At 42.4% G+C, this 20,724-nt stretch overlaps 1 protein-coding gene across 3 annotated transcripts in view; it reads right to left on the bottom strand.

The window, feature by feature from the left end:
- Positions 1 to 19,648, bottom strand: part of SEMA6C (semaphorin 6C) — a 148,630-nt gene extending 128,982 nt beyond the window's left edge. For all 3 annotated transcript variants that reach the window (XM_075283270.1, XM_075283271.1, XM_075283272.1), the window contains exon 1: positions 19,572 to 19,648. The gene's annotated coding sequence lies outside the window, so the exon portion shown is untranslated. The remainder of the gene's footprint in view (positions 1 to 19,571) is intronic.
- Positions 19,649 to 20,724: the final 1,076 nt, after the last annotated feature.

Genomic DNA, 20,724 nt, shown 5'->3' with positions numbered 1-20,724 from the left:
GAAGCCGAGATACATCGGATCAGAGAAGCTGAGATACACTGGATCAGAGAAGCTTAGACACAGCGGATCAGAGAAGCCGAGATACAGCGGATCAGAGAAGCCGAAATACAGCGGATCAGAGAAGCTGAGATACAGCGGATCAGAGAAGCTGAGATACAGCGGATCAGAGAAGCCGAGATACATCGGATGAGAGAAGCCGAGATACAGCGGATCAGAGAAGCCGAGAGACACCGGATCAGAGAAGCCTAGACACCGGATCAGAGAAGCCTAGACACAGCGGATCAGAGAAGCCGAGATGCAGCGGATGAGAGAAGCTGAGATACAGCGGATTAGAGAAGCCGAGATACAGAGGATGAGAGAAGCCGAGATACAGCGGATCATAGAAGTCAAGATACAGCGGATGAGAGAAGCCGAGATACACCGGATCAGAGTAGCAGAGAGACACCAGATTAGAGAAGCAGAGAGACACCGGATCAGAGAAGCCGAGATACAGCGGATCAGAGAAGCCTAGATACACCGGATTAGAGAAGCCGAGATACATCGGATCAGAGAAGCTGAGATACAGCGGATCAGAGAAGCCTAGATACAGCGGATAAGAGAAGCCGAGATACATCGGATCAGAGAAGCTGAGATAAACTGGATCAGAGAAGCCGAAATACAGCGGATCAGAGAAGCTGAGATACAGCGGATCAGAGAAGCCTAGATACAGCGGATAAGAGAAGCCGAGATACAGCAGATCAGAGAAGCCGAGATACAGCGGATCAGAGAAGCCGAGATACAGCGGATCAGAGAAGCCGAGATACAGCAGATCAGAGAAGCCGAGATACAGCGGATCAGAGAAGCCAAGATACAGCGGATCAGAGAAGCCGAGATGCAGCGGATGAGAGAAGCTGAGATACAGCGGATCAGAGAAGCCTAGATACAATAGATCAGAGAAGCCTAGATACAGCGGATCAGAGAAGTCTAGATACACCAGATCAGAGAAGCCGAGATACAGCGGATCAGCAGACAGGATCACATATTATAGGATGAGATACATCTACTCAGCAGTCAGTATCACACATGATAGGATTAGATACACAGCTCAGCAGACCGTATCATACGTGATAGGATTAGATACACAGCTCAGTATACAGTTTAGATATATTTCATGTGTTACTCCCCGGGTAGCGTGCGGTACGTGCACCCCTGGCTCAGCTAGTGGCGGGGGTCTTCCCATGGGATACACTACCCTCCAAGCAGAGGTCATCCTTCCGGTTGACCAAGGAGGCAGTACCAGCCCACAGTGCAGGCGCCAGATGCCAGACCTCTAGGGGCGCTCTCTGTACTTTGTAGACATGTCTAGTGAACATAGGAGAGAAGGCCAATCTATCTAATATTGACCAGAAGACTCCCACAGTTGTAGAACTACAAGTCCCAACATCTCCTGCTCACCAAATGCCTACAGCTCACATTGGCCTTGTTAGCTCCTCATGAGACGACCCACAAGCCCCAGCAAGTCCTGACAACCTCATTTTACCAAGACGGCCATACTTGACAAACACATTATGTCATGGCTTCTACTCCAGTCACCTCCAGAGCTGCAGTCACAATAATTCTACCCTTGTAGCCAGGCAGTGACTTAGCCATGAGCTCTAACAATCTAGTTTAGGCCTACGAATCCATCAGACATTGGTGTGGGAATGGTAAGTGTAAGGTTTGGATGTGACTAGAGCAGAAGAAATGAAAAGTCCTGTTAATAGCGGAGAATCCCTTTAAGATAGTGGCCACATTATAATGTGAGTGGTGATGCCCTTTAAGAAGCAGGTCTCTTTTGGGGCTATTATCCCTTTAAGAGGGACCCAGCTACGGTTAGATGTGAAGACTCTATCTTGGTGCCTCTCTGCGCTCGCCGAGGCCACAGGAGGTCGGTGATGGCTCGCTGGCGGCTCTCACATCATTACAGCGAGCACTTAGCGAGCATGAGGTAAGAATTGGCAGAACCTCTCGCTGCAACTAACTAATGGTTTTGTCAGAAAGACAATGTAATCAGGGACTTGGCCGTCCTGCTGGGACCTCATTTGTGTTTCATAGAAAGCCAGCCGAGGAGCAAGGAGGAATCACAATGTCTCAGGAAATGGACAAGATGGCTGACACGGACTGAAAGGAATGGTAAAGCTCAAGACGACAAGTAGCCATAGGGCCCCATAACAAAGAGAGAAACAGGAGCCCGACACACCCGGAGGACCCTCAGGAGCAAGTGCAGAACATGAACTACTACAGGGATAATACACACAGTGATGTCACAGTACAGAGATAATACACACAGTGATGTCACAGTACAGAGATAATACACACAGTGATGTCACAGTACAGAGATAATACACACAGTGATGTCACAGTACAGGATAATACACACAGTGATGTCACAGTACAGGGATAATACACACAGTGATGTCACAGTACAGGGATAATACACACAGTGATGTCACAGTACAGGGATAATACACACAGTGATGTCACAGTACAGGATAATACACACAGTGATGTCACAGTACAGGATAATACACACAGTGATGTCACAGTACAGGATAATACATACAGTGATGTCACAGTACAGAGATAATACACACAGTGATGTCACAGTACAGAGATAATACACACAGTGATGTCACAGTACAGGGATAATACACACAGTGATGTCACAGTACAGAGATAATACACACAGTGATGTCACAGTACAGGGATAATACACACAGTGATGTCACAGTACAGAGATAATACACATAGTGATGTCACAGTACAGGATAATACACACAGTGATGTCACAGTACAGAGATAATACACACAGTGATGTCACAGTACAGAGAATACACACAGTGATGTCACAGTACAGGATAATACACACAGTGATGTCACAGTACAGGATAATACACACAGTGATGTCACAGTACAGGGATAATACACACAGTGATGTCACAGTACAGGGATAATACACACAGTGATGTCACAGTACAGGATAATACACACAGTGATGTCACAGTACAGGATAATACACACAGTGATGTCACAGTACAGGGATAGTATATACACAGTGATGTCACAGTACAGGGATAATACACACAGTGATGTCACAGTACAGGATAATACACACAGTGATGTCACAGTACAGGATAATACACACAGTGATGTCACAGTACAGGATAATACACACAGTGATGTCACAGTACAGAGATAATACACACAGTGATGTCACAGTACAGGATAATACACACAGTGATGTCACAGTACAGGGATAGTATATACACAGTGATGTCACAGTACAGGGATAATACACACAGTGATGTCACAGTACAGGATAATACACACAGTGATGTCACAGTACAGGATAATACACACAGTGATGTCACAGTACAGGGATAATACACACAGTGATGTCACAGTACAGGGATAATACACACAGTGATGTCACAGTACAGAGATAATACACACAGTGATGTCACAGTACAGGGATAATACACACAGTGATGTCACAGTACAGAGATAATACACACAGTGATGTCACAGTACAGGATAATACACACAGTGATGTCACAGTACAGGGATAATACACACAGTGATGTCACAGTACAGAGATAATACACACAGTGATGTCACAGTACAGGATAATACACACAGTGATGTCACAGTACAGGGATAATACACACAGTGATGTCACAGTACAGAGATAATACACACAGTGATGTCACAGTACAGAGATAATACACACAGTGATGTCAAAGTACAGGATAATACACACAGTGATGTCACAGTACAGGGATAATACACACAGTGATGTCACAGTACAGAGATAATACACACAGTGATGTCACAGTACAGGGATAATACACACAGTGATGTCACAGTACAGAGATAATACACACAGTGATGTCACAGTACAGGATAATACACACAGTGATGTCACAGTACAGGGATAATACACACAGTGATGTCACAGTACAGAGATAATACACACAGTGATGTCAAAGTACAGGATAATACACACAGTGATGTCACAGTACAGGGATAATACACACAGTGATGTCACAGTACAGGGATAATACACACAGTGATGTCACAGTACAGGGATAATACACACAGTGATGTCACAGTACAGAGATAATACACACAGTGATGTCACAGTACAGGGATAATACACACAGTGATGTCACAGTACAGGGATAATACACACAGTGATGTCACAGTACAGAGATAATACACACAGTGATGTCACAGTACAGAGATAATGCACACAGTATTGTCACAGTACAGGATAATACACACAGTGATGTCACAGTACAGGATAATACACACAGTGATGTCACAGTACAGGGATAATACACACAGTGATGTCACAGTACAGAGATAATACACACAGTGATGTCACAGTACAGGATAATACACACAGTGATGTCACAGTACAGGGATAATACACACAGTGATGTCACAGTACAGAGATAATACACACAGTGATGTCACAGTACAGGATAATACACACAGTGATGTCACAGTACAGAGAATACACACAGTGATGTCACAGTACAGGATAATACACACAGTGATGTCACAGTACAGGGATAGTATACACACAGTGATGTCACAGTACAGGGATAATACACACAGTGATGTCACAGTACAGGGATAATACACACAGTGATGTCACAGTACAGAGATAATACACACAGTGATGTCACAGTACAGGATAATACACACAGTGATGTCACAGTACAGGATAATACACACAGTGATGTCACAGTACAGAGATAATACACACAGTGATGTCACAGTACAGGGATAGTATACACACAGTGATGTCACAGTACAGGATAATACACACAGTGATGTCACAGTACAGAGATAATACACACAGTGATGTCACAGTACAGGATAATACACACAGTGATGTCACAGTACAGGATAATACACACAGTGATGTCACAGTACAGAGATAATACACACAGTGATGTCACAGTACAGAGATAATACACACAGTGATGTCACAGTACAGAGATAATACACACAGTGATGTCACAGTACAGGATAATACACACAGTGATGTCACAGTACAGGGATAATACACACAGTGATGTCACAGTACAGGATAATACACACAGTGATGTCACAGTACAGGATAATACACACAGTGATGTCACAGTACAGGGATAATACACAGTGATGTCACAGTACAGGGATAATACACACAGTGATGTCACAGTACAGGGATAATACACACAGTGATGTCACAGTACAGGGATAATACACAGTGATGTCACAGTACAGGATAATACACACAGTGATGTCACAGTACAGAGATAGTACACACAGTGATGTCACAGTACAGAGATAATACACACAGTGATGTCACAGTACAGGATAATACACACAGTGATGTCACAGTACAGAGATAATACACACAGTGATGTCACAGTACAGGGATAATACACACAGTGATGTCACAGTACAGGGATAATACACACAGTGATGTCACAGTACAGAGATAATACACACAGTGATGTCACAGTACAGGGATAATACACACAGTGATGTCACAGTACAAGGATAATACACACAGTGATGTCACAGTACAGGATAATACACACAGTGATGTCACAGTACAGGGATAATACACACAGTGATGTCACAGTACAGAGATAATACACACAGTGATGTCACAGTACAGGGATAATACACACAGTGATGTCACAGTACAAGGATAATACACACAGTGATGTCACAGTACAGGATAATACACACAGTGATGTCACAGTACAGGGATAATACACACAGTGATGTCACAGTACAGAGATAATACACAGAGTGATGTAATTTACATATGACATCATAACACAGGATCATTGCCCTACACTATTGGGATGGGATCATGCTATCAGCAGGGTTATCCATCAGACCCCATAGCAGATCCTATACCCGTCACAGTCACAAGGACACATTGAGGACATTTATGTAAATTGCAGATGTCGGCAACCAATATTTTTTTTATTTTCCAGACGCTGGTCCTTTAAGAAGGTCCCCCTAGTTCAGAATAGGCGATCCCACAGATCCAGAAAATAGGAAGCTGCCAGGGGGGTGCGAGGAGTGAGTAGTCTTGTCCTTGTCTCTCCTATTTGGAAGCCTTATTCCATCCAAACACTACGAAAATGACTGCAGCCTCGGGCCAAATGGCGCCGTCCCTATGTGACAAATTGGATGCTCAATAATCACGTCCCGAAAAATCAAATTCACTTTACATCGACCATTAGCGAGCGCGCCGAGCCACAAAGTGGACATGGGCCCAGGAGATGTCCAACAATGACAACAAACCTGCGAGATGTGAGTTGCATAAGTATCGACGCCCAGAAGACCGTCATTGACAAAAAGTAGACATTTCAAATTTTTTATTTTTTTTTCAAAAATTTGCAAAGTCCTTCTCATTTGCCATGGAGGCAGTGCCCATATCTGGAGGGTGACCTCTGCCTCCGAAATCTGCTTCCCCTCCGGGCCCATTGTTGACTCTCTCATTGTAAGTCGTGTGAGGTAGCCATGATGTGCCTCCAGGCCTCGCAGCCGTATCCTGCCTTTGTTCTGGAAATTGTAAACAACCCAGAGGAAGGCAAAGACTCATACAAGAAGATTTGGTGTCGTTTGTGACCGTTCTGCCATCTTTACCGCAGGAATCACCTCAACATTACATTGTGTCCAACAAAACACAAAAAAGAAATAAAAAAAAAGCCCCCAAATCACAAAACTTATGGATCAGGACGCAACGGAAAAAAAAAAAAAAAATTCTCTTGTTGCAATTTCCTGGCACGGGTTACGATTTTGTGGCCTCTTTGATCATTTTGTGACAAAGAATTTATTTTTGTCCATAATTTTCAAAAAATTCCTAAGAATTAAAAAAAAAAAAAAAAAATTGATAAATTTTGTAGCACAAAATGAGAAAATTTATTGTCAATAATTTTACCAAAATTAGGACTTAGAAACTCGAAGGAATATTTTAAGAATTAAATACATTTTTGATTTTTTTTTTTGATCCATCTTAATTTTTGTAAAAATGAAAATAAAAATAAAAAATTTGTAGCACGAAAAGAGAAAATTTATTTTACCAAATTTTGTACTTGAGGAATATTTTAAGAATTAAATAAATTTTCCATTTTGTTTGATTTTTTTGATCCTTTTGTGACACCAACTTAATTTTTATAAAATTTTAAAAAAAATAAATACATTTGTAACAGGAAATGACAATATTTATTTTACCAAATTTTGTACTTCGAAACTTGAGGAATATTTTAAGAATGAAATAAATTTTCCATTTTGTTAGATTTTTTGATCCTTTTGTGACATCAACTTAATTTTTATAAAATTTAAAAAAATAAATACATTTGTAGCATGAAATGAGAAAAATTATTATTTTACCAAATTTTGTGCTCAAAAAAATTCTTAGGAGCTTCTAACCACAGAACACATTTAGCCTTGTGTTTGATTTTTGATTATTTTGTGACACTGACTTCATTTTTGGAAATGTTTTTGGTCAAATTTTTTGTTTACAACATGAATTTGTTTGCGGATAAAACCCTACCGGAATGTCCGTCTGAAAATTTTGTACAATTTTCTAGGAAGTCTCATTTCCAACAAGTATGAGCCCCACCACTTTTCCTGTTCCTCGTCCTAAGCATGTGCGTAGACAAGGATATGAATTTTCCGATCCTTCACCAGTGAGCGCGGGGAAGACGAGCAGCCTCGCAGAACAACGCACACAAATTGTCTGTTATTTGAGCGGCTGTCAAAACAAGATTGTCACGGGGAGGAGAGCTGACATATCATTTAGCTGAGACAACCTCACTAGTGTGTTTCCCTGCGGTGTCTATGTCATGTCTTATGATAAAGGGTGTGATGGGCACCGCCGGAGCCCGCGGGGAGTCTCTGGGAATACAAATCTGCATTATGTATTCATGGTTGTGCCCAGTCGTAACTGGCGGATGAGATTTTGTTGCTGGGTAGCAGACTCAAGATATCTCTACCAAAAACGAGGCAGATTAGGCCACACAGGATCCTTCCTACAAACCTAGTTCCATCGGTAGAAGCCAACGACTCCTCCACCACCCAAAAAGTTATAGGTCTGAGACATCACAATGGGACCAGCTGAACTTTGCCACCAAGGATAGAAGGGTTTGATGTTTCTTCTATTATGGTTCTTGGAACAGTTCTCCGACCCTTGACTCCTTTGGACCAACATGGTGAGGACTTTGGTGGGACCCAAAGGAACTTTCTACATCACTTTGGTCCATAAAACACCTTTGGTGCCAAACTATAACACAGCTTATTTTTCATGACCGAATTGTTGACAAAGGCTTCGAAACACCCAACAAAGGTGTAAACGTACCCTCAAAATTCAGTTTCTATCAAGAAAGGAGTCCTTCAGAAGTCTCCTTCAAGTAGTGATGGCACCACCATCAGAGTCTTCTGATCAACCATCTATGCTCATGTCTTGGAGGCCACCAGTGTCATCTAGACATGACTCTTGGATTCATTGATGGAAATATTAGTTGGCTTCATCACCAACCTCACCAGACCAGTAGAAGAAGAAGTTTTTCAAAAACGTCAAGAACTGGTGGCTCGGAGATTAGTGTCCAAAAGAAACTGAGATACATCTCCAAAGAAATCTTCCAGTCTTATGAAGGAGAACTGTGGGCTTAAGGAGCAGTTATGGAAACCTTCCATGGTGTCTTCATTTTTGAGAAATTTCAGGTCAAGAAACCCACCAATGATCCTTCTAGACGTCTTGTTTTATAGCTCTGATAAGTCAAACCCACCAATCCAGCAGCCCCGGACATGGCACATTGGATGTTCTTAGGTCTTAGTCTTCATTTTGGACTCACCTGGTCAGATTTTAGAGTTTCTTCTCAAGATATGTGTCAGCCAATTACTTTGGTGTCCTCGGTATTGTCACGGTGAAGGAAAGGGCAAATCTTTCCATGGGAAAAGTGATCGGAGACTTGGCCACCATGTTGTCTGGTTGAGGTCTAACATCCATATAGAGCCTCCCTAAGCCAACGACGAATCAAAACAGGAAACTCGGGTCTAATAGAACAATATGGACATCAACCCACTGATCGAAGTCAATTTTAAGGGATGCGCCAAATTTTGGTAGAACATGTCTGAAGTTTGTTAATAAGCCTTAAAACGAATGTAAAAAACATCGATAATCTACTAGGTGGTCAGGTGTAAGAGAAAGATATGGAGAGCATCGCACCACTTAAGGGAAATTTAAAGGGATGCTCCAGATTTTGGTAGAACTTGCCCCAAATCTTTTGATAAGCCTTAAAAGGAATAGAAAGCACATCAATGATCTACTGGGTGGTAAGGAACAAATACTAGGAGGCCGGAAACACTCAGAAAGTGATCTTTTTGGATTCAATTTCAAACTCTACTACATCCACTTGGCACGAACTGCTGGGAGTTGTAGCTCTGTAACATTTTTCGCGGCCCCTTTAACGGCGGCAAATTACTTGAGCAAGCTCGGTGACAGAATGACCATTGACAGATGGCGTAACTGTATCATTCACAGAACAGTATGCCGCAGGCCCGGGGGCTACGACAGGGTGACATGCCCAACTGTTCAGTAATCACGAAATGACAAGACAAACAACAGCAGAAGTGCCCGCCGTCCCACAATAAGCGCACTACGGCGGGAGGGGGCACATACTTGGGTATGGTGGGGGCGGCTAAGTTTACTTAAGAGAAGCATCCCGCATCTGTTTCGGCACGGGGCCAGCCTGTCCTCGGCGTGCCACAGTTTATTTAGTTTGCTTTATTATGTTCCCGGCCCTTATTGCGGCTTATTAGTATGGCGGTGACTTGTTGTAAATTTTCTTGGAGTTCTGCCCGGTCGGAGTGTTTTGTCTCATGTTATCATTGGGGTTTTCTTTGTATATTCCGGGCCCACGGGTTATTAAATCTGCAGAGGTGCGGTGTCGTTACTGTAGAGGTATGGCGCCCCAGTCTAAGCCTCGCCAGGAACGCAACAGCTCCAAGACAAGGGCACATGTACATATAAGACGTCTCCAGGTAATCCCACAGGTGGAAGGTTTACCTGTATCTGTAGGATATCTAGATATCTAGATATCTAGATAGATAGATAGATAGATAGATAGATAGATAGATAGATAGGAGATAGATAGATAGATAGATATCTAGATAGATAGATAGATAGATAGATAGATAGATAGATAGATAGATAGGAGATAGATAGATAGATAGGAGATAGATAGATAGATGATAGATAGATAGATAGATAGATAGATAGATAGATAGATAGATAGATAGATAGGAGATAGATAGATAGATAGATAGATAGATAGATAGATAGATAGATAGGAGATAGATAGATAGATAGATAGATAGATAGATAGGAGATAGATAGATAGATAGATAGATAGATAGATAGGAGATAGATAGATAGATAGATAGATAGATAGATAGGAGATAGATAGATAGATAGATAGATAGATAGATAGATGATAGATAGATAGATAGATAGATAGATAGATAGATAGATAGATAGGAGATAGATAGATAGATAGATAGATAGATAGATAGATAGATAGGAGATAGATAGATAGATAGATAGATAGATAGATAGATAGGAGATAGATAGATAGATAGATAGATAGATAGATAGATAGATAGATGATAGATAGATAGATAGATAGATAGATAGATAGATAGATAGATAGATAGGAGATAGATAGATAGATAGATAGATAGATAGGAAATAGATAGATAGATAGATAGATAGATAGGAGATAGATAGATAGATAGATAGATAGATAGATAGATAGATAGATAGATAGGAGATAGATAGATAGATAAATAGATATGGTCTTTGTAAACATTGCAGGCGATATATAAGTGTAAGCTCTTCAGACGAGGCGTGTCTACGCTGGCATTAGTCCTGGAATGTCGCCATGTTCCGCAGTAGATATGTCCATGTTATCTGAGATGAGAGTGTCACACGAGGTGGCGCGGTCTCATCTGGATAGTCACTTATCAGAAAGCTGGCATCTGTCTAACCTTTCCCCCGTCATCTCCCTGAAGGTGTCAGACTCACAGATAATGGCATTTCAGCTCTGCGGCATCAGAGACATCATAATACTGCCATACTAATATACACCGCCCCCATGTGTAATATATAACCCACCTATACTGTACAATATACATTTACTGCCCCATCTGTCTGCAGCTGCAGAATACTGCTTGTCAGGCTGAGTGTATAACCCTAGGCCGCCATAGTGTGGGCTGGACCACCCGAAATGTCAGCAGTGACATCACCGAGGCGCGGACAGTGACGTCATATAGGTAAATAAGTGACCAGATACCCAGAAAGAGGTGTAGATAAATCGTAAGCTCTGTCCTAAAGTCATAGAATGTTCTATGGATAGAAAGTTCTCCTGTTCGTGGGGCCACATTAGTCACCTGACTATGGGAATTCTCCAAATGACTGTACAATGTTTCATGCCGCTGGCCGTTTCCTTTTTCCTGTCATTATGCATTTAAAAGTAAGTGCCCCTCTCTAGTAATCTGTGAAATTGTTTACTGTTACTCCATCTGGAGAAGAATAGGTTAACAATTATATAGCGGTGGTAATGGTGAGAGAAGGGCAGAGAGGGGAAAAACAGCCATTATCCCCCCTCCACAATAGACCCTTCATACACAGGAATCTACTACTTCTGCTGGATAACAATACACATAACCGGCCCCCCCGCCTCTCCTGCAGATGTGTCACCCGGCCGAATCCTCCTGAATGTGGAACATGGAACGTACAGTAACTGTGCCGAAATGATTCATCCCAGCTGACAGTGCTGGATGTATACTGTACACTAGTACACTTACATGTGTATGTCACTGTATAATAACCAGATGGTAACTAAAGACCCGCCTGGAAAAAATGACCTATTGACAAAATGCCCATCACAGGAGAATCCCTGCACCTCCCAATAGCACCGGGTCTAACACCCACTATTACATATACTACCGAAAACTGTACAAAATTACACTGCTGACTCAATGAAGAAGAATATACTGTAACAACTATAATCCTGCCCCCTGTGTACAACAATATAACTACTATAATACTGCTCCTATGTACAAGAATATAACTACTATAATACTACCTCCTATGTACAACAATATAACTACTATAATACTGCTCCTATGTACAAGAATATAACTACTATAATACTGCTCCTATGTACAAGAATATAACTACTATAATACTACCTCCTATGTACAAGAATATAACTACTATAATACTGCCCCCTGTGTACAACAATATAACTACTATAATACTGCTCCTATGTACAAGAATATAACTACTATAATACTACTCCTATGTACAAGAATATAACTACTATAATACTGCTCCTACGTACAAGAATATAACTACTATAATACTGCTCCTATGTACAAGAATATAACTACTATAATACTGCTCCTATGTACAAGAATATAACTACTATAATACTACTCCTATGTACAAGGATATAACTACTATAACACTACTCCTATGTACAAGAATATAACTACTATAATACTACCTCCTATGTACAAGAATATAACTACTATAATACTGCTCCTATGTACAAGAATATAACTACTATAATACTACTCCTATGTACAAGAATATAACTACTATAATACTGCTCCTGTGTACAAGAATATAACTACTATAATACTGCTCCTGTGTACAAGAATATAACTACTATAATACTACCTCCTATGTACAAGAATATAACTACTATAATACTACCTCCTATGTACAAGAATATAACTACTATAATACTGCTCCTATGTACAAGAATATAACTACTATAATACTACCCCCTATGCACAAGAATATAACTACTATAATACTGCTCCTATGTACAAGAATATAACTACTATAATACTACCTCCTATGTACAAGAATATAACTACTATAATACTGCTCCTGTGTACAAGAATATAACTACTATAATACTGCTCCTGTGTACAAGAATATAACTACTATAATACTACCTCCTATGTACAAGAATATAACTACTATAATACTACCTCCTATGTACAAGAATATAACTACTATAATACTGCTCCTATGTACAAGAATATAACTACTATAATACTACCCCCTATGCACAAGAATATAACTACTATAATACTGCTCCTATGTACAAGAATATAACTACTATAATACTACCTCCTATGTACAAGAATATAACTACTATCATAGTGCTCCTATGTACAAGAATATAACTACTATAATACTACTCCTATGTACAAGAATATAACTACTATAATACTACTCCTATGTACAAGAATATAACTACTATAATACTACTCCTATGTACAAGAATATAACTACTATAACACTACTCCTATGTACAAGAATATAACTACTATAATACTACTCCTATGTACAAGAATATAACTACTATAATACTGCTCCTGTGTACAAGAATATAACTACTATAATACTACCTCCTATGTACAAGAATATAACTACTATAATACTACTTCTATGTACAAGAATATAACTACTATAATACTACTCCTATGTACAAGAATATAACTACTATAATACTACCTCCTATGTACAAGAATATAACTACTATAATACTGCTCCTATGTACAAGAATATAACTACTATAATACTGCCCCCTATGTACAAGAATATAACTACTATAATACTGCTCCTGTGTACAAGAATATAACTACTATAATACTACTCCTATGTACAAGAATATAACTACTATAATACTGCCTCCTATGTACAAGAATATAACTACTATAATACTACTCCTATGTACAAGAATAAAACTACTATAATATTGCTCCTGTGTACAAGAATATAACTACTATAATACTGCTCCTGTGTACAAGAATATAACTACTATAATACTACCTCCTATGTACAAGAATATAACTACTATAATACTACATCCTATGTACAAGAATATAACTACTATAATACTGCCCCTATGTACAAGAATATAACTACTATAATACTGCTCCTATGTACAAGAATATAACTACTATAATACTACCTCCTATATACAAGAATATAACTACTATAATACTACCTCCTATGTACAAGAATATAACTACTATAATACTACTCCTATGTACAAGAATATAACTACTATAATACTACTCCTATGTACAAGAATATAACTACTATAATACTGATCCTATGTACAAGAATATAACTACTATAATACTACTCCTATGTACAAGAATATAACTACTATAATACTACTCCTATGTACAAGAATATAACTACTATAATACTACTCCTATGTACAAGAATATAACTACTATAATACTACTCCTATGTACAAGAATATAACTACTATAATACTACTCCTATGTACAAGAATATAACTACTATAATACTACTCCTATGTACAAGAATATAACTACTATAATACTGCTTCTATGTACAAGAATATAACTACTATAATACTACTCCTATGTACAAGAATATAACTACTATAATACTACCTCCTATGTACAAGAATATAACTACTATAATACTACTATGTACAAGAATATAACTACTATAATACTGCTCCTATGTAGAAGAATATAACTACTATAATACTGCTCATATGTACAAGAATATAACTTCCACTATACTCCTATAATACTGCCCATGCTTAGTAGACATGATGCGGTGTTGGTGCAGTGTTGCGGTCTGGTTTCGGTATTATTTGTGTGGTATAGGGGATACAGCTGATGTGACTAGTCCACCATGTAGCAGAGTCAGGCTGGTGTCAGTATGGCACAGAGAGCGCTCGGCCCCGTTGCCTCCTCCCGTTGCTGATGAGACGTTCCTATATAATGTATGGAGATTCTGCGTTTTGTCTCTCCTCCGCTCAGTGTGCGATCGCTTAAAATTCATCGCTCTTTCTCTGTAGCAAAAAGAAAGAGGAGAAAAATCCGGCACGGCTGGTGTTTGCTGACGGAATATGAATTGCCCTAATTCTGTCCTAATGATATCGGGTTCAGGTGGAGGTAATCCAGCACAGGCGGGGTTAAGTGGCCATGGGTTCATGTAAGTAAGAGGGGCCCGGATTATAATAGGAGACCCCCTTGGGCCCCAGCGCTTCCCTGTCTGTAATGAGATTATTGCCTATCATCTTACCCCAAGGGCGGCAGGTAAACAGCGTCTCTCCAGGCACAGCGCTGTGGGAGGGGAGGAGGGGGTGCAGCATGGCACACACTGATCCTCCACACACTTCCCTATTAAACAGACCCCTGGGACCAGCACTGTGCAGGCACAAAAAACTCCTCGTCCGGGCCCCGAGCTCGGTTACCACCGCCATTGTTACACATCTCGGCAGCCTGACAGCAAAGGAACAATGTCAGGCGAAAGAAGAAGCCAAGGAAGCCTGCGGGCGAGGAAGGGGTTAACCCCCCTCCCCCCCTTTCCCCAGACCATGTCCTAGGAGGGGTTCAGAGTCGGGTCCAGTGTGCTCAACGCTCAGGGTTTGGTTACCTCTATGACCAGGACTCAGAGAGACCCCCCAATACGGGCCCCCCGGCCACTGACAGCAATGCCTGGTATATAAGGGGCCTGTTATCTGTACAGTACAATCTCTAGTCCGCCTGTGTCGCTCGCTTATTGTAAAGTGCCGCCAAGTCCATCACATTGTGGGTACATCATATAGAAACAGTATAGGGTTGGGGTCAGGAATGGTAAGCCCTTCTATTGTATAGCGCCCTGTGCGGTACCTTCTATCGTGCTGCCATACAGTGCACATATAACCGCAACACACAGTGCCACAGGCCGGTCAAATAATACTTACATACAGTTGTCTAAATAACAACACCATACAATACAAATACTACCTAGACCGCAAAGTAACAACGCCACACCATGTCAAGTCCATACCGCCATACACTGCTGAGAGAAGATCAACGGTCACCAAATCACACCTTGTCTTGATCACAGTGCAGCCGCCATATACTGCAAAATAAGTAGTAGTGCCACACAATGGGTAAGTAAATACCGCCATATGCTGCTCAAATAAAGCAAAAATCATAGCTCTATACAGCTGACTAAATACTAGTGCTATACGGTGCAGTCACTGCCATATACTGCAAAATAGTAATACAATATGGTTAACTAAACACCGCCATACAGTGCTCAAATAACAACAACAGGCACCAAAGCACAGCAAGCACAATATACAGCTGTCTAAATAGCAGTGTTATACAGTGCATCCGCCATACACTGCAAAATAAGTAGTGATGGGTAAGGAAATACCGCCATATGCTGCTCATATAATACGAACAGTCACCGAAACACAGCTGCATACAGTAACACCAACGTACAGTCACCAAATAAGAGCTGTACACCTCCATATACTGTAAACCTAATAACGCACAGTGTCTTTGTTATACCGCCATATAGTACTCAAGTACAGTACATGCATAGAGTGTTATTATAGTAGATGCATTCTTGTGACCCAAAACTGTAATATCAGTTAACACAGGATTTGTGGTGGTGACAAGGTTACGATGCAGGGACTCCTACAGCGCCCCCTTCAGCAGGGGAGGCAGATCGACCTCCTCTATGTCCAGCATTATCCAATGACAGGGGCGGTGATGTCTGCCATGGCCAGACCAGAGCTAGGAGCCAAGTATGGCGATGCCACATGTATGGGTCTGGCGGTGGCGGCGGGAGGGTCAGTGTAGAGTCCCTGTTGTGGCATTGTTTGGGCAACGGTGGCTCTTGTCATTGTAGGACCCAAGTCCTGGGCTCTGGTATGGTGGCACATACTATGGGCATGGAGGCAACCAATACTGGCCATTGTCCTGGCAGCAGCTGCTCCTCCATTTTTCCTCCTGCCATGGGGTGCGGGGTCTGATAATGGGGGTCCTGAGTCTATGGCGAAAAGTCCTGACAACAGATGTCTGATGTATCCCTTCAAGTGACAGCTGTATACAGTACGGATATGAGGAGAGGAGCGGAGCGAGCCACTAGAGTGTACAGAACGCTCCGCTCTATATATCAATAGTAACAGTCTACAGCGCTGTATACAATGCACTACACACATGCACTTACACCGTATCATACACAGTATCATACATATATGGCTCTGCACATACGCAGTAACAGTATATAACACACACAGCGCTCTGCGGACAATCCAACGCACTTCTCATACATATAATGCTCTGTACATAATGAATGATACTGTATCATACGCGTAATGCTCCGCAGGGTATATGGCAAATTATCATATACGGTATGCTGGGCATGTTATATACATTCTATCTACATCATACACATAATGCTCTGCATGTAATAACCTGCAATGTATCATGTACATAATGGTCAGCATGTTATACACATAATGCTCTGCATGGTATACATTTCTCTGTAACATACACATATCGCTTTGCATGGTATACATTGTTCCGTACCATACACATAATGCTCTGCACGGTAACATTGCTCCGTATAATACACATAATGCTCTGCATGGTATACAATGCTCTGTATCATACACATAACGCTCTGCATGGTATACATTGCTCTGTATTATAGACATAATGCTCTGCATGGTATACAATGCTCCGTATCAGACATAATGCTCTGCATGGTTACATTGCTCCGTATCATAGACATAACGCTCTGCATGGTATACAATGCTCCGTATCATAGACATAATGCTCTGCATGGTAACATTGCTCCGTATCATAGACATAATGCTCTGCATGGTTACATTGCTCCGTATCATAGACATAATGCTCTGCATGGTAACATTGCTCCGTATCATACACATAATGCTCTGCATGGTAACATTGCTCCGTGTTATAGACATAATGCTCTGCATGGTATACAATGTTCCGTATAATAGACATAACGGTCTGCATGGTAACATTGCTCCGTATCATAGACCCAATGCTCTGCAAGGTATACATTGCTCCGTATCATAGACATAATGCTCTGCATGGTAATATTGTTCCGTATCATAGACATAATGCTCTGCATGGTAATATTGTTCCGTATCATAGACATAACGCTCTGCATGGTATACATTGCTCCGTATCATGCTCATAACGATCCTCACTTTATCCAGTGCCCTGCACACACAATGCTCTGCATGTTATATTATACACCATCATACACAAAATGCTCTGCACAATATATTTTGCTCTGTATCTTACATATAGTGCTATGCAAGGTATATATCGCACCATATTGTGCATGTTATATATTCCTCTGTATCATATACATAATGCTCTGCATATCATAGACTGCTCTGTATCACACACAATGCTCCGCACGCTGTATACAGAACACCTGGCAGACAGATGAGGGCAGGCTGGCACTCTGTATACCACCCGGCAGTCACACTGCTCTGCACACAGGACATGGCGGTGACTGAAGGGTTAATCCTCCCCATTCTGCTCCCAGTGCGGAGATTTCCAGTCCAAGATACTGAATGTGAGAGCGGCCGCTGCTTAACCCCTCACAGGCCGGGCACAGACACCACTGGGGAGGCTCACTGTGTGTATATGTGTATGTATATATGTATATCTGTATATATATATCTGTGCACATAAGTATATGCTTTGTGTTTGTATGTAAGTATGTGTGTATGTAAGGGGACACGTATGTGTTTATGTGCAGATCTCTGTGTGTATTTGTAGCTTAGTATGTAACTTTCTGTGTCTGTGCACGGTCTGTGTGTATACACAATGTCCTTCATTGATATAGCACCAACCTCCTCAGTAGCGGTGTACAATCAGGTATGTACGCTGAGTCCACAGATAACACAGTATATATATATATACAGCAGACTGTCTCTGGAGCCGCTGACAGCTCCGATGTCTCTGACAACAAGGGGACATGAGACAACCACTGTCCTCCTGTTAGACCCCCCATCACCTCCTGGCAGTGTCCCCTCGATCTTCTCCTGGCAGTGTCCCCCATACCTGGCAATGCCCCCTCCCATCACCTCCTGTTAGTGTCCCCCTGACCCACTCCTGGCAGTGCCCCCCGATCTTCTCCTGGCAGTAACCCCCTCCTGGTAGTGTCCCCTTCACCTCCTGGCAGTGCCCCCCATCACCTCCTGGCAGTGCCCCCCATCACCTCCTGGCAGTGCCCTCCTGACCCCCTCCTGACAGTGCCCCCACACCTGGCAGTGCCCCCCTCCTGGTAGTGTCCCCTTCACCTCCTGGCAGTGCCCCCCATCACCTCCTGGCAGTGCCCCCACACCTGGCAGTGCCCCCCTCCACCTCCTGGCAGTGCCCCCCGATCTTCTCCTGGCAGTGCCCCCCATCACCTCCTGGCAGTGCCCCCCTCCACCTCCCGGCAGTGCCCCCCGATCTTCTCCTGGCAGTGCCCCCCGATCTTCTCCTGGCAGTGCCCCCCGATCTTCTCCTGGCAGTGCCCCCCCTTCTATCTCCAGTAAAACTTCCACAAAGCCTGGGTGTCCGGGCAGGGCTGGCGGTGACAGCGGAGACAATGGGCCGGTCCGGGGACAAGGACAGGCGGCTCTTACCTTGCAGGCGGTGTCTCATGCCCCGGGTCCCCGGGCTGGGCTCTATATTCCCGGTGCTGAGCTGCAGCTCCCTCTCTCCAAACTGAAGGCAGAGAAAAACAAAACTACTGCATGCCAGGAGCTGTGTGATAGCCCCGCCCCCGGACCCGCCCCCCGGGCTCAGCCCCGCCCACTGTCAGCTGTCACCGCCGCCACATTCACACACGGCGCAGTACCGCACAGGACCAGGGCTGGCGTTATCTATGGCTGTGCCCTCGTCTGTCTGTAGGGGGCGGTGAGGGGTGAGGGGTGAGGGGGCCCCATATATGAGGAGCCCCCCAAATCACTGAGGTCACTGAGCCTTAGTACATGATAGTAGTGAGGTTTATGGCGCCTCGTACCTCATAGACACCGCCAGGTCCTACATGATGTGTCCTAATACACCTAATAGTAATGAGGTTTATGGCGCCTCGTACCTCATAGACACCGCCAGGTCCTACACCTAATAGTAATGAGGTTTATGGTGCCTCGTACCTCATAGACACCGCCAGGTCCTACATGATGTCTCCTAATACACCTAATAGTAATGAGGTTTATGGCGCCTCGTACCTCATAGACACCGCCAGGTCCTACATGATGTCCCCTAATACACCTAATAGTAATGAGGTTTATGGCGCCTCGTACCTCATAGACACCGCCAGGTCCTACACCTAATAGTAATGAGGTTTATGGTGCCTCGTACCTCATAGACACCGCCAGGCCCTACATGATGTGTCCTAATACACCTAATAGTAATGAGGATTATGGTGCCTCGTACCTCATAGACACCGCCAGGTCCTACATGATGTCTCCTAATACACCTAATAGTAATGAGGATTATGGCGCCTCGTACCTCATAGACACCGCCAGGTCCTACACCTAATAGTAATGAGGATTATGGTGCCTCGTACCTCATAGACACCGCCAGGTCCTACATGATGTCTCTAATACACCTAATAGTAATGAGGTTTATGGTGCCTCGTACCTCATAGACACCGCCAGGTCCTACATGATGTCTCCTAATACACCTAATAGTAATGAGGTTTATGGCGCCTCGTACCTCATAGACACCGCCAGGTCCTACACCTAATATTAATGAGGATTATGGTGCCTCGTACCTCATAGACACTGCCAG

Source organism: Leptodactylus fuscus, chromosome 7 (genome assembly GCF_031893055.1).
Source record: "Leptodactylus fuscus isolate aLepFus1 chromosome 7, aLepFus1.hap2, whole genome shotgun sequence".
Taxonomy (NCBI): domain Eukaryota; kingdom Metazoa; phylum Chordata; class Amphibia; order Anura; family Leptodactylidae; genus Leptodactylus; species Leptodactylus fuscus.
The sequence above is the reverse complement of the archived record's forward strand: the minus strand, read 5'-3'. Positions and strand labels throughout refer to the sequence as shown.